Source organism: Ursus maritimus, unplaced genomic scaffold, assembly GCF_017311325.1.
Source record: "Ursus maritimus isolate PB19 unplaced genomic scaffold, ASM1731132v1 scaffold_1, whole genome shotgun sequence".
Lineage (NCBI taxonomy): Eukaryota > Metazoa > Chordata > Mammalia > Carnivora > Ursidae > Ursus > Ursus maritimus.
The window spans coordinates 83,074,127-83,097,952 of NW_024423343.1; the positions used below are offsets into that span (position 1 = coordinate 83,074,127).

A 23,826-nucleotide genomic window follows, 5' to 3' on the forward strand; every position below is an offset into this window, starting at 1 on the left:
TTACATGAGTGCCAGGGAGAAGGATGGTTTTTCACACTAAGTAAGTAAAAACAAATATTCTTTTACGTGTTGTATTTACTATCACAAAAATGGTCNNNNTCCCTCCATCTTAGGCTCCTTCACTCTTTTTAAAAATAAAACAAAATCTGGGGTGCCTGAGTGGCTCAGTCATTAAGCATCTGCCTTCAGCTCAGGGCGTGATCCCAGCGTTCTGAGATCGAGCCCCACATCAGGCTCCTCTGCTGGGAGCTGGCTTCTTCCTCTCCCACTCCCCCTGCTGTGTTCCCTCTCTCGCTGGCTGTCTCTATCTCTGTCAAATAAGTAAATAAAATCTTGAAAAAAAATAATAATAAAACAAAATCCACACACCATTCCTTATTTTTAATTTAATTTATATTTCATTCCTATTGAGGTTTAAAATCCATGTTAGGGGCGCTTGGGTGGCTCAGTTGTTAAGGGTCTGCCTTTGGCTCAGGGCGTGATCCCAGAGTCCTGGGGTCGAGCCCCACATCAGGCATCTCCGGCTGAGAGCCTGCTTCTTCCTCTCCCACTCCCCCTGCCTGTGTTCCCTCTCTCGCTGGCTGTCTCTCTCTCTGTCAAATAAATAAATAAAATCTTAAAAAATAAAATAAAATAGAATCCATGTTAAATTTCCTATATAGTATCAGATTAAAACTGTTTGTGTGGTAAATCCACAGGAAAAAATAGGAATCATTTTTCAAGACTTTATGAAAGTCTGTAGTTTTCAAGTCTCATTGCTGTTGTTGTCCCCCACACTGTAAGTTCCTCAGAGAGCATGAACAGTGTTCTCTGAATTATTTTTGAATGTTCCATCACACACAATATTGGGTACTCTGCAGTTGCTTCTTACTTTCATAAAAGTACCCAAGAATAGCTAAATTGCTTAAAAGGAAACAGCACTTTATCTCATGTTTTTAAATGTTCTGTGGGTATAGAGAGAGTTACATTCTTGTTTCTAAACTATTGGAGAAGCAAAGCATTTGTAGAACTAATACCTACTTACAGATTGTCAGGCTTTCTGTCTCCCTGGGATGGGATATGTTGCTCGTCCTCTGTGTCACCATAACTGTGTCATAGCTATGTCACCATAACTATGGGGAATAACTCTTAGACTCTGAACTTACCCATGCACAAAATCTTTTAAGGACATTTTCCAAACTGTTTGCTTTCTAATTCTCTGTCTCCCTCTGCACTCCTCAATTTATATGTATTATCAAATGCTGTGAAATGTCTCGAAGTATAGAGGAGAAACTCCTATCACAGTATAACCGTTCTTGGTTATAGAGTTTATATGATGTTCACAACAATGAATGATTATGAATAAATGTTTTTTACTGGGGAAAGAAGCAGGTAAAGTTACGAAAATATATTTCTTGAGCACTTGCCATGTGTCAAGCATAGCCATTATAATTGAACTCACAAACGTGAAGGCATCATCTACATTCTCGTATTAAAGAAACTGAGGCTCAGAGAGAACATTTTTTTTTTTTTACCAAGGTCACACAGTGGCAGAGTTGAGATTTGAGCCAAGTGCTTCTAATTTCAAGTCCATACTCTTTACGAAATGGAATCAGTGGCGTATTTTTCTTACAAAGTCGTCTAGCAATTGAAGCGTTGTGTTACAGAAAGGCTTTTAATGAGAACTGAACCATTGAGTTGTTCTAAGGAGATTTCTATATCCAATTTATCAAATTGCCAAAATTCCGGAATCCTTTTCTCTTTTTGCCCGAATGCATTACATATGTCTAAAAAGGTTTGATAATAAAGTAGAAAATTGTTTTCCTTAGTCATTGATGAGTGTTAGATTACATTCTGAGATGGCTATCTGAAACATGTGTCTGTGGAATATTGTATGTAAAATTTCAGAAGGATTGTTCTTCAAAGTTTAAAACAGAAGGGAGAGGCCCTGGGCATTTGTTTGTTTGTTTTCTGTCCCTGCCCCCACAGCCCTGAGCATCTTCTTCGGGCTGGTGTGACACGTGTGCTGCCACCCCCAGATCTCTCTGCTTTGGGTGCACACCCCCTCCTAGACCTGGAGACAAGTCAGCCTTTAGTGAAGGGTGAGGGGACACCCGCACACAGAAAGTGCCCGTGCCGCTCATGTTCCAGTCGGCCCGGAAGGGTAGACCATAAATATTTTCTACTCGATTTTTTGCAAGAACATGTTGGGATGAAATTGATATAAAATATATCCATTTTCAGGTGAACAGCTCATTGGCAGTTAGGCCATTCCCAAATGTGCCACCACCACTTCTGTCTAGTTCTGGAACATTTCCATCACCAAAGAAAAACCCCTTCGCCGGTTAAGCTCGCTCTCCCCCTACTTCCCTTGCCCCGGCCCTGGCAACCACCAGTCTGTGTTCCATCTCTATGGACTGATCTCTTCCTACAGGTGAAATCAAACCACATATGGCTTTTGTGTCTGGCTACTTTCCGTTAGCATAATGTTTTCGGAGTTCATCCACCTGCCGTCGTATATCAGTACTTCATTCCTTTTTATGGCTGAATAATATTTCATGGTATGTCTGTGCTACCATTCATTTATTCATTTATTTATTGATGAGCATTTGGGCTGTTTCTACTTCGAGGCTGTGTTTTGAACAATATACATAATTGTAATTACCCCCCAGAAAGCCTGTTGCAAAAGTGCTTCAAATGGGCAGCTTACAGTTGCAGAGGGAGCATCATAACCGAATCTGAGGTTAACTTGCCATTAAGGTGCTTTTTGATGCCGGACTTCCTGAAATGTGTTGTTATGCTACTTTGGTACATGACATACAGTGTATGTGGGTTATACGTACTATGCCAAAATCTAGCTTTTAGATGAAATATATAGTTATTTATGATGTTTTTGTTTGTGTTCAGGACTGAATTTAAGAGAATTATACAATGCCTATTTGGATAGCTTAGGTTAGAGACACAAAAAATAAGTTCTCCCAAAAGCTCTAGTAACCAAAAGTGTTAAGTGTACTCTTTTGTCAATTAATAAAGAAAAGCTATTGGAAACATTAAATTATCTGGCATGTCTACATATATAATAATTATGCAGCCAAGGCTTTTCCTTTTGAAACAATTTATACATTACATAAACCTAAGTTTCTCATCCAAGTATCATTTCAGGAGAGGCAAGTTTAAATAATGGAGGCAATGGGGAAACATAATATTACGATAATGTTCTTTGGTGCGGTTTGGAGGGTTTTAGGAAACATTTGGAACTATTTTTCTCATAAAGTCACTTAACTATTGAAGTGTTATGATAGCATTTCCCTCTGCGTTGTATACAATACAAAAGGAGTCCAGTTAAAGGAGACAGCAATTCTAAATATTCTGATTAGAGGGATTTCCACTAACCAGGAAATTACATGCTCTGGTATCCTGGTATTAGTTTAATACAAAGATGCAGCAAAATAAAGAAGGGCCAGGTGATTTAGGGAGTCCCCTTTGCTTTCAAATGCCCATTTCTTTGCAGCTTCATTTAGCAAATCTACATTAAACTTTCTGGAATGGATGGAAAAGGATCTGAATTTTCAGAGTAAATATTCTCTAATTAAATTGATCTGATATTTTATTTTTTTTGAGGAATATTTCTAACCAGATTATAAGCTGATACTTCTCTCAAAACTGTTGTGATGAAGAAAATGTTTAAACTTTTCTTACACCATTATTATTGGCCTCTTTGAAACTTGACAGATACGTGCCTCAAAGGTTCTAAACATCTGTCAAATGTTAACTTAAATTAAGTTCCCTTGTGAATTGATAACCATTATGTTCTTTGCATTTGACATATAGATACTCACTGGTGATTGTTTCTTATTATAAAATAACTATAGCCTTTTTATAAATTTAAATTGTAACAGTGATTAAAATGTAATGCTCTTTTAAGGTATATAATCTGTTGAATAAGGAAATGAAAGTTATTTCATGTGTGCTTTCAAGAAGCACAGAATATTTTTGTTATAGTGAAGCTTAAAAACCGTTTCTATTGAGGGTTGTAGTGCTATCTGTTATTACAGATGACTAGAGGCTACGGCTCAGCTATACATCAGAATGAATAAATTTCCTTGTCAGTGAACGTTGGGAAAGTACTTGAGAGACCAGCCTCAAGAAAAGGGAATTTGTTTCGGGCTGTCACTGAAGTGGTCATTTCCAACCCCCTCCCCTTCAAACAAAAATGAAACAGAACAAAACAAAACAGAGGCTCAGGCACCAGGTAATTTAAAGGACAAAGAGGAACCCGGAGAACAACACTGAGTTTAAGTGAACTCCACTTAAAAATGAAGCGTGGTACTTTTGGTAGGGTGGAATGAGGATCCTCAGCAAGCGCAGTTAAACTAATAGGAAACGTTTCCATTTTCAAGTAGAATTTCCTGAGGAAATGGACTGGAGATGGGATCCAAGACCGAGTGTGGCATCCAGCAACCAGCATCTCTCATTGTCTTGCAACCTTAACTAAAAAAGGATGGCCTAAGACACAGACCACTAACTAGTCTCTGAACAGCAACTGAAAACTGTTAACTGTTTCAGTGCCAGCGGCCACACTACAGGAGTAAGCAGGGTAGAATCATCCCTGGAGCTTAGAGGCTCGCACACGAGGCCGTCAAACCATAACACAGTGGGAGGGGGCTGGGCAGTGGTGTGTGTGCATGTAGATAAAACTCCTAGCCTTGCTGGGGCACGGTCATCTAAAGCCTGGAAGCTGGACTTGCATTGCTATGTCCAGGCCTCTGTTCTAACTTAGCGAGAGATTAAAAACATAATCCTAGAATCTTTCATTGGCGGCTGTCTTAATGGTCCTTTATCCAAGGGGACAGCTCGCATTGTTCATGCAGTTTACCTTAAAAAGATCCAAAATGAGATTTCCTCAGTATATCCACTCTCCCCAATGCTACCCTCTTGAACAGAGAACACGCAGCAGAAGACACTCCCTGACTAAGAACCCCAGGGATCTGAGGACCTACTCTTCCCAGCTTTGTTCTGCATGCACGTGTCTGCACTCAGCCCCCACTGCCCACACCGTTGTTGCCACAGGATAACACCTATCTGTTCGCAGATTTGTGAAATATTTCTCCAACCTAACCATATACCAAATTCTATTTACTCTCCATATTTTTCCTCTGTTGCTAAGAGTTTCATGATGCTAAGTGGCCGCTCTCTTTCATGTTCCTGATCATTTCCACATCCCCTACTCACCCCTCCATCTCTAATTGTCTGATTTAAGTCCAGAAAAGTAGTTTCCCTACTTGCTTCATCTGCCTTTTTAGAGCTTAAACTCTTAGCAGAGTGAGTCAAGAATTTATCCAATGTTGTGTTTTTGCCAAGCAAGCCTTCCAGATGGTGTCCTCATGGTTGAAGGCCCCCACCACGGCTTTATGTTACTTCTGTGCCTGTTTTGTAGTTTCTGTTACCAAACCATGTCCTCTACCTGGCCTGGTAGTCTGGAGTGCACTTCCAAGAAGAAATATGTATATAGATATATATCACCACCATTTTTTCTCTTTTCTCCAAAGTGCCTTCACCCTTGGGTTTATAACCTACAAGACAGATATTACAATCTTTGTAATGTACATGGCTCTCCACTTGGAGCAAATCTTTTTCTTTTGGATGAATTTTTTCCTTTCGGCCAGGGTTTATTCTTAATAATAGCGCTAATATTAAAAACCTAGTGTTTATTCAGTGGTTACTGTGTGCCACATTCTGTACTGGGTTATTAATATCTATGACTTTATTTGATAAAAAATATACTAACAGTAATTCTTATAATGTATATATCATCCTCTCCATTTTACCTATGAGGACACCGAGGCTTGGGGAAGTAAAGTCACTTGCTTGCCCAAGGACACACCGTCATAAGTGATAAGCCCAGGATTTGAACCCAGAATCCTAATATTTCCACACTTGCATTCTTTCTTCTTTTTTGTTTTTTCTTAAGAGCAATGGTATGACTATTTATTGTGCCTCAGAGGCCAGGGGAGGGAGAAACGTCAACAGGCTGAAGGCAGAGGAAATTCTGGAGTCCTGTGTAAAAGATATGATGGTCTCTGCTGGACCCATTGCAGAATGAGAGGAGATTCTCAATAGATCGTCCCTTTTGTTCCTCCCCTGGGCTTGAGCTTCTCAAAGCTCTTCAGGATGAAGTCAAATAACACAGCATTGCAGATCTCCAGGACCATCCACCGGATGTCCTGCACTCTGCCTTGTCCAGAGCTTGTGCACCAGCTGCCAGGAGTCACCCACATGGGGCTGCTTGGCTGCCTTGGAGAAATACTTAGAGGTTTGAGTGTGGAAGCCTTCCAGCTTGGTGTGAAGGTTGTCATTAGTTCGAATACCTTCTCCTGGACAGCCACTCCAAGATTGTTCCCATCCTTGATCTTAGGTATCTGCAGCTGCAACCAGGTGGTGACCAGGTTGAGCTGCTCGGTGACATTCTAGATCTCAGGCTTTAGACACTGAAGGAGGACAGTGGTCTTCTCATTGCGGTTCACTAGGCCACAGGGAGGACCTTTGTCTTCATCTTCCCCTTTCTCCTTTTCATCTTTGTTTTCTTTATTCTGCTGTTTTTTCCACTCCTCCTTCTCTTTCTCCTAGACTTGATGAGGCATTGGGATGTCCAGCTGGGCCTTCAGATCACTCAGGTTGGCTTCATTGAGAGCTGGCTCCTTTAAAAATGCATCCAACTCAGGGTCACCTGGGTGGCTCAGCCAGTTAAGTGTCTGGTTCTTGATTTTGGCCCAGGTCATGATCTCAGGGTAGTGAGATCCAACCCCATGTCAGGCTCCATATGGAGCTTGAGATTCTCTCTCTCTTCCTCTCCTTCTGCCCCTCCCCTTCATCCTCCCCCTGCCCTTTCTCTCTCTCTCTCTCTCTCTCTCAAAAAAAAAAAAATTGCATCCAACTCAGAAATCTTCTTGGGGAAGTAGCTCCCCAGCAGGTTCTCTGTCTTGGTACACAGGTCTTCACGAACACATCCACCTTGGCTTAGGCTTCAAGCTGGACCCTGACTGTGGCCGTGGCCAGGGTGGGGAGCCTTGCATCCCATGAGAAGTGGAATGGGCACAGAGATGGGAAATCAAAAGCATTGCTCACCACCTGCATGGCCTTCCTGGGTAGCAGGGAGTCAACGCTTACATTCTTAGTGTCTGCCTCCCTTCAAAGCCCTGTTCCCTTGCGGTATTTTAGAAGTGAATCATACCTTTAAGAGCATACCTTCTTGCATAAAAATTCCGAGTTAAATCAATCTTGTTGAACCTTGTGTGTTGGTATACAGACCTCTTAGTCTCAAAATTTTCATCCTCATTGGTGTCCCTTTGTTTTCCCTGGAATTTTCTGGGCATTTTTACCACTTGCTCTTTTGTTTTATTCCCCATGGTTTCAGGTTTTATGATTGTGTCTGAGGATTTCTCCTCTCCCCCTTCCAAAATTGAGCTTAGAGGCTTCTTGATGATATTGGCAAATTAAAGATATTCTTTCCTAGCTTCATGAAAAACACTTTTCTAATGTATTCTTTCCTTTGTTGGAGTTTATAAAACCAACTCTTAGCACTGTCCATGTAGCCACGTGTTTGCTCCTTATATCCTAATTTTGCTTCTACAGTTATAACCCTCCTTTTAAAAAAGAGATAAACACCACTCATCGGTACCTGCCCCCCACCCCTGCAACTACACCCTCCTCCCCAGGTCCTTGAATCCTCTTCCTAGATGGCAATGACAGTAGTTCTCCATTCTGGAGGCATGTAAGAATCACCTGGTATAAACAAATACCAGTGCCCAGGGGCTATCCCAGATCAACTGAATCAGAGTTGTTGGGTGGGTCCTGGACATCATTAGTATTTTTTAAAACTCCCCAAGTGCTTTAAAACTTCTGATTTGCATCCTCATTAAGACTCACAGCATTATGAACTTTGTCTGGCAGTGCATTCTTTCCCACTAGAATGAACAGAAGTGGGTACATTTTATGAATCTTGGCAGGCTCCATCTCCTACTAAGATTCATGCTGTAGGAAGACAACATGCCTCTTACTTAGCTTGGCTACAGCTTTGTTCACAGGCATGAACAAGTTCCATGAGGATTCTCTTCTGCCTGCAATTAGTAACAGCACTGTGCCTACCTCCTAAGGTCTGAGAATACTCCTAGAGCTTTGTGGTGTATCTGCAATCACCCTCCATGGAGAGCCTAGCACCATTGGTGTACTTCCAAGTGCACACTTTTCTTCCTGTCTCTCTTGGCATGTATTCTTTTGCTGACTCTTCTCTTGTCATTTATTTTCCTCTCCTTTCTTAACATCTTTTTCTTTCAGATTCCCTTCTAAAATCTTTTTATACTTCTGTTATCATCTAGATCAGAGAGATGTACTAAAGTCTTCTTCTTCTCTAGCAGGAAGCAAATGAGCATTTAGGGTAGACTCAACCAAGGCAGGAACGCAAACAAAAATATTGTCTGTAAGGTGTGACTCCTACCTTCTAGAGCTTACTTTTAGTTCAGAAGGGAGAATGAAGTTATATAAAAGCAGCGGAGCATATGAAGTCATCAACATTCTGGAGTCTCAGTGAAAGCATCGTGGGTAAGGTAGATCTTGAACTGAACCTTTCAAAATAAGAGTAGAGCAGGCATCTCATTTTGATTGAACAACATCAGTGAAGGTGTGGTGGAATTCAATATGGATTATATGAAGGAGACTTTGTCCCAAGGAGAGTGTGATATCTGGAGAAGAAGATTAGATGGGGTGGGGTTGAATTGGGAGAGAAAGGTAGTTAGCCAGTTGGTAAGATTGATGATTCCACCCCACCTTCCTATTCACAACAATTGCTAGACTCAAAATGTGGAGGTCAAGCACCACATCTTCAGTGTGCTCCCATGCTTAGCATAGTGCCTAACAGAGAGCAGTCATATAAAATATATTTAGGAATGAAGAAATTCTCAACCCTAGAAGGGTTTTATAAATCCCTTTAGAAGTTAGATGAACTTAATGGACTCTAGTCTTTAGAAAAATGCAAGTATATACCACACACACACAGACACACACACACAACCTTCCATGTAATTACAAGGGGTTCAAGGACTCCCTGAAGACTATTCAGGGTCTCCAGGTTAATAATTGGTGATTTGAAGATGTGTGACACATGATTTATGTCTTGAATATTATTCAGACTCTCTCCTGTGATTTAAACTTAAAAAAAAAAAACTGTTCTATGAAGTTTTTCTAGCATACCAAAGTTCTTGAGAAAAAGGCATCATGGGTAGATTTTATTGTTGTGAAAGATAATATCTATTTCCAAGAACATAGTGCAAAGTCTACTGTAGACAGCTTTTTCAACTAATTCATTCCCATAATTCTAACTGGTTTTGAAAAACTAACGAATGCATTGCTATTTTTACAGAGAACATTCTTCAATAAAATCATAATGTTATCCCACAATAACACTGAGTTGCTTTTGCAGTTTACCTCTGTGATCATATGCAGTTAAGGAACAATGAAAAGAATCAAAACAAATTGTGCCAAAAAAGACAATGTTTCTAACAACTTTCTTTTACTTTCTATGACCTATGGCAAGAATACCCTTTAGTTAAACATGGGTGGTAACACGATAGGCATCTAATGTCTGACTACCTGTTGAAAACTATTCAGAATTTGAGTACAAGCTATTACTAGATAGTGTTTTGACTAAGAAGTTGAAGAGGAGAAAATATTCTTAAGAATGGAGATTTTGATATTGCTGTCTAGGTATGAGATTCTTTCCTGTTCATGACCTTCCTCTCTCTGAGCTTTGCTACCATGTTTTTTATTGGCCCATCCTCAAATCTCTGCGCTTCACATCCAGCTTGAAACAGATTTCTCCAACAGCTTTTTTCCTATATATTCATGGTTTTCTTTGAGTGCCTTATACTATATAATCAAAAATATGAAAAGAAGAGAAGATACGACAAGGGATGGCGGGTTGTTGTTATCATCATGTTTTCCATCCTCACTACTCTGGTATCTGGGAAGTTTTTAGACCAGTAATACCACTGATAGCCACCAGTACAAGGTGATGGATTCAATGGTAGCTATTTAGAGCAAAAATAAGAATAAATATTAAAAATTTTCTGAATTCATCAACTAGTTCTGGAACTTTTCTAGGAGACTCTGTCCAATTATGGCACCAGCTTATCTAGTCTAAGCAAGTATGTTTTCTTTCTAAAGTGGCTTTGGTATGAAATGGATTTACTGATGTATATCGTCTCTGCTCTGCATCAGTCATATATACTGTTTCAACTAATTCTTAAAATAACTCTAAGAAGTTGTTCCCATTTAATAAGTGAGAAATCAATGTCTCAACTAGGTTAACTTGTTGGCCCAGGGCTACTTACCTGTTAGGTGATAATAAATTTGGGTCCAAGGCAATTTGCTTCTAAAGGTGCCTTGCAACACTCCCCCTTCTAATGAAGATTTTTACTCACATACCCTACCTTCCTTCCCATTCCTGTTTCTAGGACATATGTGACACTTCAGTGAGAGCAAAATTTAATTGGCATTGTTATCAACCTCTCTGGAGTTGTGAACAAAATACAAATAAAACAAGATGGAAGGTTTTGCACGTAAATGTCTTTGCCATAAACACCAGTAGCTTCTTTAATCCTAGCAGACAGAAGTGATCAAGTGTATCTGTTTCAAAGAGTGCATCCATATTGTTTTCCGGTAGAAGAGTAACATGTATTTGTTAGAAGATGACCTAAACTGATCAATTCTTTAATAAACCAGGGAAGTTGGATTGTTTTGCTAATCTGTGAATGAATGGTCTTGTCAACATGATCCCAGGAGACTGGGAGTGACCTTGTGTTCTCTGTGGATGTTGCTTTGCGTCAAGGAGTGTGAGGCCAATGGGAAGCAGCCTCATTTGACCTTTGAGAGCTTCATGTGACTGTACGTCTAAAATCTCCAATGGCAGAAATATTTTTCCCCATATAATGTGTAGATTGGGAGTTTGATATTTATTAAATCTTGTGAAAATAAAACTTGAATTTAAAAATAAGTACATGCTTATTATAACTGTTTAGGTTCACTTTCTCTAGCAATCACCTTCCTTTCTGTAAAACTGAAACTTTATTAAGCAACTGCTAGTGCCAAGCACTATGCTGAACAGTTTCCTGTAAATTATTATATTTTACCCTCTCCATGGTCCTATGGCCTTTTTAAAAAGGATCATGCCAATAATCAGCGAAGAGCAGTGTGGTTTTTGTTAAAATGACAGTGATTTCTTCCTATCAAGATAGGTTTTAAAATGTTACACTTACGACTTTTGTCATCTTTCCTTCCAAGAAAAGATAAATGTTATTTATGAGAAGCTCAGTTTAATAATATCAGATAAGCAGAATTCTGGTTTTTTTAAATGTTAATTCTGACCAGAGAGCTTTGGATACTGAAGGCCCTTTCTCTAAGAAAGTTCAACACAAGAGCAGGTCCAAAGAGTGTTTCGTGCATCTTAAAATTTAAATTTACATTTAGCCAATCAGAACTCAAAGCTAGTATCAGTGTTGATCATACAAAGGGAGATGTTTCTAATTAACTAACTTTAAAGCCCTATCTTAATCACTTAGAGCATTCTTGTGCACATCTGCGCTGCAGGAGTAACTGGATTACCTCCATGGTGTATGTGTGTCGGGGTGTGCGTGTGTGTTTAAAGCAATGCTATAACTCTATCCAAATGCGATTCAGCATTGCTTTAAAGTTTAGAAGCAAATGTGTACTTAGTAACATAGTTTAAAAATTGAAACCCCCCTCCACCTTATATGTTCTTCTCTTGTAAATTGGGCTTGTTTGTGGAGGGCAGCCATTTCAAAAACTGTGACACATACATCCCAGAACTTCTTCCCTCTTACTTCGATCGAACCTAAATGAGCACCAGAGCCAGGGCCTCTCATGTGGTTTTGCTTCATCTGACAATGACATCAGTATCTTTCCACTTGCCTTATTTTCATAAAATGATGCCCAGAATGAGTGGCGATGCCAGTAAAGGAAACTGAGTCCTAGGAGTGATTTTTCATTAGAGTAAATGAAGTGATACGATAAACAAGTCAAACCTGATGTGACAACATGGCACAAAGCTGTGATACGAAATGTTTGATTCTCTTCCTGTGAATGTTTTCTAAAGCTTTTATTATGCCTTTTGCATGTCTCGTGTGTATATATACTGATCAGTGGAAACATAATTCGTGTGCAGATATTTATTTCTATCAATGAATGACCAGATGGTTCTTGCCTATGTTGGAAGAGAATCGTTTTCCCTATTCAGTAACTCAGGGACATTCTTTGTAACAAAATAAATAGGATGACCAACTCTAGCCCAAGTGAGAAACATGCGGCTGCCTTTCTCTACTTTGTAAAGTTGGCAGAGGCTCACACATGCCTTTATTCTTATTTTTTTAATTGAAATAGTTTGTGTATTTTCCCCACCGAAGTAACACATGCTCATTGTGGAAAACTATGGCAATACAGACAAAAATAAAGAGGAAGAATGCTTATAACTTGATTTTTACTACCCATAACTAGCCACTTGAAGATTTAATGATGGTGATGAAGGTATAAAACTGATGTTTATTTGAGTGCATACTCTTTGCTGAACACTGTGCTAAGTGCTGTACACAAATTAGTTTATTTAATTCTCCCCACAACCCACTGGTGTAGGTAATGGTATTGACCCCCCCCCTTCGGAGCTGAGAACACTGAAGCTCGGAGATGTGAAATGGATCGCCTGAATCACACAACTTCCAGGTCCCAATAGTAGCAGACTTCATGGAACCTGGGATTGCCTGCCAGCCAGCCCCATTGATTGCTAAGAGTTAACTGATGAACTCTTCATCTGCTGTATACATTTCAATTTTTTTTCACTTTTGCATGTTACCCTTCAGTTGTTATTTATGAAGCTTTCGATATGTTAAAACATTTTATTTTTACACAGACCAACCTGTTCTTTACTTTTGCGGTTTCTACCTTAGTGTCATGTTTTAAAAGGCCTTTCCTATTCCTAGATCATAACACAGGAGGGAGAAAAAAAAAAAGAAATGCTAACAGTACCAGAAGAAAGTAATCACAAGCCAGAAAGCCAAGGTGTCTGCCAAAGCTGTCACCAACAGGAAGAGAAAGGAGATCTGAGATGTGTCTGAAGGCAGTGGCAAAAGGGGAAAATAAACCTAGTCCCTTATTATATCCATCGAGTGCAGTCTGTTCAAAAAACCAGTTACATGCACCTCCTTTCTTGCCTCCTGTCTTCCCCTTCAAGCTCCTGCAGCAGGCTGTGGACTAAGAGGAAGGACTGGAGGAAAAGAGAGGAGGGCTTGTTACATAGCTGGTGGTGTTGGAGGGCCTCTCTCATGGGTGTCAGATGCCTTCTGTCAGCAATAGGCAATTGCCAGCTCTTTTGTGTGAAAGTATGTTCTTTCGAGACATTCCCAGGAAGACCTCGCACACAGAGGTATTCCCTAGCGTGGATGAAACCCTCTCTGGGTGACCTCTTACCACTTCCTTCTCTCAGATCCTGACACAGCGTATGTCCCTTGCCCTGAAGTCAACCTTCTTGAGCGTAGTCATTTCACTATGGTGCATGCATAACTCCCCTTCACTAGGAACGTGGGTGGGGATGGGAGGGAATCAAGTATCCTTTCCCTTTCAACTGGTAAAAATGGAGCTTCTTCCTTTCTTTATCTGCCCTTTCTCCTTGCCCTGCCAGTGGACAACTTCAGTCAGCCTCCTGCCTTCAGAATCCTGAAGTCAGGGCTATCATCAAGATCTATGCCCTGTATTTTAGGAGGGCATGCAGTAGGTTCTCCCAAGAACACTCCTGAGTTCTGGTCTAGGAGCAGGAGGAGGAGGCAAGATTTCGAGTCTCAGCAGCTTGGAAGTCATCCAGTTTGAGGAAAGAGATGCCAGCCTCCCTTTCTGGCAAGCATCCCAAATCTCTACAAGAGGTTCTCCTGGAGCCCATCTACACCAGTGAATTTCCTCCTCATACTTAGGCTATTAGAGAATGATGAGTAAGAGTCATGGGGCCAATATTTCTACCTTTAGCAAGTCCTGCAGAAGTATGTCTCACACTTCCTTTGGGAAATTGTGGGTCAATCCTCAGGGTGAGGACCTCAGCTGAAATGCCGAGGCAATAGGAAAAGTCCCATTTTAACACCGTATGATGTAGAGTTATTTTGTGTTGTGAACATATCATGTGATAAAAAGTTTCTAATTTTTTTTCCAAAATGGATCTTTAGTTATCATAGATACTTTCTCATTAGTTTATTACTTTTTTAATAGTGACCCAAGCCATGAATAAATTGATATTCATTTCTTCTAGAGGTATAACTCCATTATGATAATATGAAAAAAAATTGTATCAGAGGAGTGCTCTGTATTGCAAAGCCATTTCTTTGTCACAGTGTGTAGTCCTTCGAAGCAGTATTTTGTTGATCTTGGTGACAACAAATTCAATATATCTAATAATACTGCATAGCAGGTCTTCGTTCTCTTTCCTGTTGATGTGACAGTCACTCTTTAATGAAACCTTATTTTGTATACTATTTGCATTGTAGATCAGGAATGAAGAGCTGAGTTTGCTTAAGCAATAGCTGATCTGTTTATACTTTTTATATTCTTCCATCAAGAAATAATTACCCTTCAACCAACCTTACCTCTTTCTGCTTCACATATGCAAACCACCTAAATAAAACATACTCAAACACCCAAACCACACATCAGTATACAAAAACAGTCAGGACCCAGAAAAGCATAAAATTGTGTATGCATAACCCTTGCCACTTCCTTGTACCAAGGCAGTCATTCATTCAGCAAGTACGTATGGAACATCTACTGTGGGCCATAAACCTGTGAGCCAGTAGAGTTGATTTTGCTCATTTATTTGCTACAGGGAGTAAAGAATAAGATTTGTTTTAACTCCAGTTCTATAAAATCAAAATGTTATTTCTGGCAAAGATAATATCATAGTAAGACTTTAGTATCTCTTGGTTTGTTGTCTATAATTCTCTGCTGGAACACATCTACTACACATGGATTGGTTTTAAATGGCCTTCAGCAGATTGCTGCAGGACCATCTGGCCATTTGCTATCTGTACTCGTAAGCTTACATTCAGTTCTAGAATAATCGCTTTTGACACCCTGAGAACTTGGTTATGCCATGGCACATATTATTTAAATGTTAAATGTGTATAGATTAGGACACACAGTGACAGTTCAGGTGGCATATGCAATACTTGAACATAGCCCATCCTAGTAAGATGCAGACCCTCAGTACAGCTACATTATGGAATAAGTACATTTTTAAGGTGACAAGAATTTTTTTTTGTTTTATATGAGAACTCCATCAAATACTTTTCCCAAGACATTTATTAACATTCATGGTTCAACGTGTACACTTGCACCCAATTTAGTATTAAAAGAGGTATTTGCACACCTCGGTGTTTATGACCCATAAAAATACAAACTGTGAATGTATATAATTCTCTACTGAAAACATTTTCCTATATTCATGAACCCACTATTCAAGGAAAGGCTACTTCAAGGTGCAGAGTAAAAAGCTTTCCTGCTTTTTAATAATGTTGAACCTCAAAATAATGTTCAGTATGTCCTGAAGGATGACCATGGATGGTTGCGATCTTTAAACAACCAACATTGCTATCTTTTTAGAAAGCTTGGAAGAGGAAGGGGTACCTGGGTGGCTCAGTTGATTTTGGCTCAGGTCATGATCTCAGGGTTTGAGATTGAGCCCCATGTGGGGCTCTTCACTGGGCCTGGAGTCTGCTTAAGATTCTCTCCCTCTCTCTTCCTCTGCCCCTCCAGCTCCTTCTTAAAAAAAAAAAAAAAAAAAAAAAAAAAAAAAAAAAAACCTTGGAAGAGGGAAATTCAATCATATGTTAAAATGTCTGGTTTTTCTTATAACAGCAGAGATTTCAGTTTGAGTGGGCACTTCATAAATACCTGCTGATTGCCTTATAGTTTAAATAAATGTCTTAGAATTTAGAAAACTGATGCGTTTTTAAGGAAGGATAAAACTTAGGTACAAATCTCTCTCTATTGCCTCACTTTGGTTAATCTATAGCTCTTTCCAGGCGTAGTGATCAATACCTATCTGTCATCCTCACCTCTCCTCAAAACCTCTTCTGATGTTTCCTGTCCAATATCTATTACAGTTTAGCAGGTCAGGAACTGGCTCTAACAATTTACTGTGGGCTTAGTCCCTTAAGAACTTCAAATACTGAAACTTCTGGATAGAAAAGAAAAAGCAAGTTTTTAAAACAATTAGTAGCATAAAAATAAATTTATAACATGAGAAATAAAAGATACTATAAAAATTAATGCATATTTTTTAAAGGACTAAGTAGAATTTTAATATATTCATTAAAATGAACTCAGTGGAGACATTAAGTATTAGACATGTGTGAAGGGAGAATTAGTGACCTAGAAGCTAGATCTTAAGAAATAAAAGGATAAGAATCCAACACATGTCTAATAGGACTTCAGAAGGAAAAATCAGAGAAAATGTTAGAGGCAATATTCAAAGAGATTTGGGCAAGAAATTTCCAGAGATTATTAAAATCATGAATTGTCAAGGTAATACATATATTTAGTTTTAAAAGCCAGGGAATACAAAAAAATCTATAATACGAAGCAAAATCCTTTTCCCCAATCCTTCCCACCCCTAAATTCTCCCACCTTCAGAGGCTACCACTGACAAAATGTTTATTTTTTTCTTGTCTTGCTGTTTCTTGATTTTTAAAATAGATATTATCTATTTACTTCCTACGAGTAGAAATGATTTGGTTAGCTCTTTTACAATCTGAGTATGCATGTGTGCGCACACACACACACACACACACACACTTTCCCTCACCCTATCCTTCCAATATGGCTATATCTCAGCTTTTGGTTAATTAAATATTCTGTGTCTATAGCCTTATTGCTATGTAAAATATGTTCCCTGCTGAGCATCATTGTATTCTGTGATTAGGTTTTCTTCCTTGAACAACTCTTCACTTTTTCCTGAAGCTAATTATTGCATTGGCTTTACCTGCCTGGTGTCTGTCACTATCCCAAACTCATTCCCAAGCTCTGTTGCTGTTACTGACTCATAATCTTGATATGGCCAGTCACATCAGAAAACCTATCATTTCCATGTTTTTCCTTGGATACCTCCATCCTGGAGGCCTCCATTCTCTGGTTCCTCTTCCTTCTAGTTGTTTTTTGTTATCTACAAGTTATGTCCACAGGAGCTAAAATTTCTTAAGAACTCAGGTGTCTCAAAAAGCCTTTATCCTAGTATCTCACATTTGATTGATATTTGACTGAGTTTTGAGCTCTCATTGAAAATCATTTACCTCTTAAGTTTGAAGTAATGTTCTATTGTTTTCTACTTTTTGAACTTCCTGTTGAGAAGTCTGATTCCTGTCTATTTCCAGTCGCTTGCATGTGACTCTCCCTACGTGAGATTTTCCTTTTCACCCCTGGTATTATGAAATTCCAAAATTCTGCTTGGATTGGATTTTTGTTCCTCTCTTATTCTGGTCACTCATTCCCTTCAGCACAAATAATTTTCTTATGTTGTTTCTTTGATTTTCTCCCCCATGATTTCCTCGTCTTCACTTTCTTCAACTCCTACTCATCAGTATTGAAATTTGGATGCACCTCATTTTGTTATCGCTTCTCTTACTTTATTCTTTATTTTTGCTGTCCTACTTTCTATACAATTTTTTCAACTTTATTGTCCAATTCTTCTAATGATTCTTTTTCAGTTAAAATATTTCTGTTCACAAGCACTCTTCTTTGTTCTTGAATGTCCTTTGTTATTGCATTCAATTTTTCTCACCATGAATGCAAAAATCTTATTTTATCACTGTGGATATTATAGGAATTTTTTTTTAAGCTTTCTTCTACTCTTCCTTCTGTCTCAGTTTCTTTCAGCTTCCTTTTCTGTACTTGTTTGCTTTGTCTTATTTCATTTGAATAGTTTTCCTCAAATGTCTGATGGTCCCTGGCTCTCCATTCATATTTGAGAGTGAGACCCTGAAAGGTAATTTAATGTTTCAGAGACAGGGCTCATGGCCTTGTGACACTTTTCATAGAATGAGGAAACAGGGATTCACTCATTTTGTTTTGGTATCCCCACATGTCATTGGCGACAGGTTAGTCCAGTGAGTTTCCAGAGAAAGGCTCCTCTGGTAGCCTGGATAGGGAATCTATTGCTGTCTGAGAGCCAGATGGTTTGGGAAGGGCGCTAGAGAGGCATCACCAATAAATGGACGCTCTTTCACTTAATTTCCCTCACCCTTGCCTTCAGCCTTACCTGGTGTCTGGGGTTCAGCCCTTCTGGTGAGGAAGCCTCCTTTCTGCTGTTGAGGTGAGGAGTGGACGGTGGGGGGAGAGGCTGGATGGGAGGTAGACCCCTGGCTGCCCTGAGCTCCAGGAAGTGATCAGAGGGGTTTGTGCTCACTTCGTATGGAATTGCTACCAGTTCTGTTTTCAATTCTGCTCTGCATCTGCACCTCCAGAGGTACCTGGTATGTCTGATACCTGAGCCTTTGGAGTTTGTCTGGAACAAATAAGCTGCTGCTTTGACTAGCAGCACACGCACAGGCAAAATCATCTGCACGCATAGACGTGTTCTGCCGCCTCCTCTGTGCTCAAACACCACTCATCTGTCTGCTTTCCATCTTCTGAAATTTAGTTGACATTTCTTTCCTATTGTCATCTTTCTCAATTTTCCTCTTCGTCCTTGAAAGTCTATCCCTAGTTTTAAAAAATTCCCATACCATTATTTTACTGGAGATTCAAAAGGCAAGAGGGATTTAAAATTGGTATTTGCTCTGCTCTGCTATCCCCAGTCCATTCTTCACACTGCTGCAGAGTGTTTATTCAGCCCCAATCTGCCTGTAAACTTTTCAAATGGCCACAAACAGCGTCCCTTGGATTATTAAGGGCAGAAAAGCTTTCCCCTCATTATACCTTGGGCCTCATTTTTGTCCCTCCCCTCCCCCACCTTCACTCCTATTCACCCCCAGTTGACACTCTGACCATATTTTTTGTTTTTTATGCCTGGACATGTTTTCCCTGCAGGCCCTTTGCACATGCTATTACTCTTAGCACAGCCCACCTCTCACTACCACAACTGGCTAACTTCCAAACACCACTGCAGCCTCGGCTGAAAGATCTAGACAGCCTTCTTGTTGCTAACCCCACCTAGATCTTGTTGCTAACCCCACCTAGAGAAGATCTGGTTAAAGATCTTCTCTAGACTGCCTTCCTTGTTGCTAATCCCACCTCCAGGACTGGGTTTCCATCATCCTAACACCTATTTTTCTGATCAGAGCACCTAGCACATTGTGTGGTCCATGAGTCCAACGTGGCTATTCGCTCGGCATATACTAGGCACTCCAATGTTTGTTTAATGGTGATTGAATGGCTTTTTTTCTCTGAACCTTTTTCACTCAGTATTTTCACTGAGTGTTTTAGGTTTTTCTTTGCTTTCAAGCCATGGTTATATTCTAGGAATACCCCAGTGGTTTACCCATCTGTTATATTTTTACCCCTGTTTTCCAAACTTAGAAATACCAGAAAGTATTGAAAACCTGAAGTAAGTGGGAATGTTTGTACACTCACTTTGTACACTTGAATGCTTCATTTCACATGTAATATTAACAAAACTGTATCTTCTTTTTTTTTTTAAGATTTTATTTATTTATTCGACAGAGATAGAGACAGCCAGCGAGAGAGGGAACATAAGCAGGGGGAGTGGGAGAGAAAGAAGCAGGCTCATAGTGGAAGAGCCTGATGTGGGGCTAGATCCCATAACGCCGGGATCACGCCCTGAGCCGAAGGCAGACGCTTAACTGCTGTGCCACCCAGGTGCCCCCAACAAAACTGTATCTTCTAATATCAGTTCAGAATAAAGTCAGTTTCTATGGCTTAACAATTAGACAGCAATAGAATCAGACCTTGAAGTGAATCAATACTTAGTGGCATAGCATTTGATGTGGTAGCGGGGGGAAAAAAAAGGGGGTTGTGCTAGAAGTTGGATTTGCTGGTAATTTTGATTTATTCAGGTTGTGGATGGGCAAATAAAAAAAAAAAGGACTGGATTTTTTGATGCCCATCTGTTCATGCTTCAGAGACCTGGAAACTGATGTTTTAAATTTCCTGGTTTTACTTTCTTGGTTTATGCAGCTTTAAGAAGGGGGGGGGAATGGAAAATATCAGTTAGAAAAATGAAAAGAATAAAAGGAAAGACAAGGAAAAGTGAAAGGTAGGAAAACATAGGAAACAAATAGAGAGGGAAGAATATATTTGTTTGATTTATAACATTAGGCCTTTTTGTAATTAATATGCCTCTAGGCATGAGTACAAATCTTTGATTAGTACACAAATGAAAAGAAGGTAACGAATTAAAATGCCTGCCTTAAACGGATGGCTAAAGTGTAGCTGGTGAGAGTTAACAAGAAAACATATCTTAAAAAAAGTTTGTCTGGTTCAGAAAGTAGGTTTCACCATGAAATGGCAGTGGAGTCGAGTATCTCTTTAGTAATCATGACAACATAATGATGATAATCTTCACCATTATTATTAATAATAAAAAACAGTAGTATTTACTGGCCTCTCACTATGTGCCAAGCAACATGGAAAACATCACTCTGCAAGGCAGCCTTAATATTATCCCCATTTTACAGATGAAATGACTGATACTTAAAGAAAAAAGCGCTTTCCCCGGGTCACCTAATTGGTGGCAGAGCCCTGAATTTGAAGCCAGACAGTGTGCCTAGAGCCCCCTGACCCAGTGTGCCCCTTTGCCCATGAATGAGGACTGTAAGATAATCAGTACATTTGGTAGAATGTGTTGACCCCTTTTCTTCTAGAGAAGTCTACAACTGGCAGTATTCTCATTGATCAGGTAAGAAAACCCAGGTTTAGAGAGATTAAATGACTTTATTCACAACCAAATTTTTAAGAATATTGTCTTTCCTAAAACTCCATTTTCTATTCTTTTTTCTTAATTCTTAATAAACAAGTACCATTTTGTGCTTCACAATAAAATTCACAGACATTTCCTCCTCTTTGTCCCCCAAATTCTTTGATCAGTTTTGATAGTCAATTCTCTCTTCTTCCACAATATTCTCTTGTTGTCACAGCCTGTCAACATAAATATGGTGGCTTCTACTCTGTTGGTTTCCTGATACTGTGTTCAGGAAATTTCACATGTCACGGTGTTGACCCTCTCTCCTTTTTCCACAGCAGTATCCATTTGTATTGGTCATCTCAGGCTGCCAAAAAAAAAAAAAAAAAAAAAAAAGTACCATGGAGTGGGTGGTTTAAACAGCAGATACATATTTTTTCACAGTTCTGACAACACCTGAGAGCAGTGTGCCTGTATGGTTGGTTTTGAGTAGGGCTCTCTTCCTGGCTTACAGATAGCTGCCTTGTGACTACATATCCTCACACGTGGTGGTGGAAAGGAGGAGGGGAAGGAGAGAGACAGAGAGAGATCTCTTCTGCTTCTTAGAAGGCCACAGTCCTATTGGATTAGGGCCCATTATGACCTCATCTAAACCTTGTTACCTCCGAAAGAGCCTATCTCCAGACGTAGTCACATTAGGGGTTAGGGTTTCAACCTTGAATTTTGAGGGAACACCATCCAGTCCACAGCACCAGTCAAATGACATCATGCTCTAAGGGAGAGTCTCCAATTGGAAACACTGCCATAGGGAATTCTTATATTTATTTGGAAAGAAGAAAACGATCCTTTCTTTACAATCAACACATTTTACCGTCCTGCTTTCAACTTCCAAATAATGGCTTCTCAAAAAAAAAAAAAAAAATCATGGACTACAACATGTGATTAGAGATCATTTTTAGAGTTTCCTTCGATGCTTTATTGATGCTGTAGGAGACCTGGGACTCCCAGAGTAGTGACACCATTTACCTGCCAACAAGGTAAATCCTAGCAAAGGAGCTTACTGAGTCTAGGTACATGTGAAACAGCTACTTCCTCCTGCTTGAAAGAGATTACCTCAGATCCACAGTTTTCATTTTTTATATACTATCATTAAATTAACTAAGGTGAAAGGATAGAAGGTTTTAAGGTTTTGCTTCTGAGTTACTAATGAAACAAATGATGAGCAAGTTATTAAGTTTGAATAGAAAAATTAGATCATTTTAGTAACAGAATCAGTAAACAGTATAGTTTAAAAGTGATGTGGATAATTTGCAATTAATTAATTAATTTGGCTAAGAGACCAAAATAAGTTGGCATAAAATGTTACTACATGTGCACTAAAGGCTTTGTCAATATAGATATGATATAGGAGGAGCTGAAATGTTTGTTGAGTGAATATTTGTTGACTGATTACAGTTTCTCATTCACGGACTAAGTAGGAAATCTGGTGTTATCCAAGATGGCCTTAGCGCTGAGTCCTTAGTACGGGTGCCAACCTGAATGACCAAAGGCATGGGAAGTTTATTTAGATTTACTCAGCTCCTCTACAGGGTACAATTCTCTTTTAATCCTCTCAACAAATTTGCAAAAACAGACACTATCGCAGTTTATACATTAAGAAACTGAGGTTCAGAGAAATTAAGTGATTTGAATAAATTCACAAATGTGTACTGAGACAGCCTGGATTAACCTCTGTTCAACGTGCCCATTGCTTGAGTGGAGTTCCTTAAGGTGCTTCACAGAGATTTCTCTCCACCTGTGCTCCCCAAATCATCTTTTGCATAGGCTTGCTGTGGTATTTGAAATGATTTGTGGTAAGTTCCCTTGAGTTAAGGTACTGCCTCTTTTGAAGGTTGCAACACATTGAGCATAGAAGGTGAGACATTGTGGGAATTTAAGGTTAGTCCCCAAGAAGACCAACAATGGAGAGCAGGGCATGATGCAGGGCTGGATCCAAAGTGGGGCTTAGTTCCAACATATAGGCTACAAAGAGACATGTGGTAGGTGTGGCAGACAGCAGGGGGACCTGGGCAATCAGAAAGTAGTATAAACATCTTGGGGGGGTTGGTTAATGCTTGAAACGGAGGTGGGAGAATAAAGATTCCCTGTTTGCAGTTTAGCCTACAGTTCTGCCTAACTGTGTTGAACTGCTATAGTAAACCTTGTGTAAACTAGAGGATTTTATTGTTCTGAGAGAACTCTTTTTTGGGAGGAGTGGAGCTCAGGAGAAGTAAGCATGCATAGGCTCGCAAGACTGGCTCTGGATTTGATAAACATTTTTCTGTCAACATGCAAGGTAGCTTTTCGTCTCATACATTTATAAGGACCTTAAATTTTTGGTGAGAGGAGTATATGTATTCTAAAGGAATTTTATAAAATTGCACAAGACAAACAGCTCATGCTAGTAGGCAGTTAAATTAGCAATGTATACAATCCAAAACACTCTGAAATCAAGAGAGAATGGGGACTTGAGGCATAATTGTTTAAGTTAAGTAATACTAACCACATAAACCATATTGTCGGAAGAGGTCATATAAACAAATGGTATAAGTAAGGTATGTGGGAAGTGTTGGATTTTCAGGAATGTGGTGGTGGGAAAGAACAAGGAAAAGGAATAGACTCATGAGCACGGGACCATATTTTCCTAGGATAGCCATACATCCCAACCATTGAAGGGACAGCCTTCGGGAAATGGTGGCCCTCCACCAGGGGAGGAACTGCAGCTTGTCCTTTGGGTGGCCTTTAGGAAAAGGTGCTGTCATCACTGAGGGTGTCCTCTCTGGGACCAGGGGGAGATAATGAGGCCAGTCTGATAACCACAAATTTGCTTTCCATCTCAGCGTGCATTTCTC

The 23,826-nt window shown here is 39.6% G+C and overlaps 1 protein-coding gene and 1 pseudogene across 16 annotated transcripts in view; one reads left to right on the forward strand and one right to left on the reverse strand.

Moving 5' to 3' along the window:
- GTDC1 (glycosyltransferase like domain containing 1) overlaps positions 1–23,826 on the forward strand; it is a 403,613-nt gene that overhangs the window by 280,014 nt on the left and 99,773 nt on the right. The window lies entirely within an intron of this gene.
- Positions 2,671–6,807, reverse strand: LOC121106293 (annotated as a pseudogene).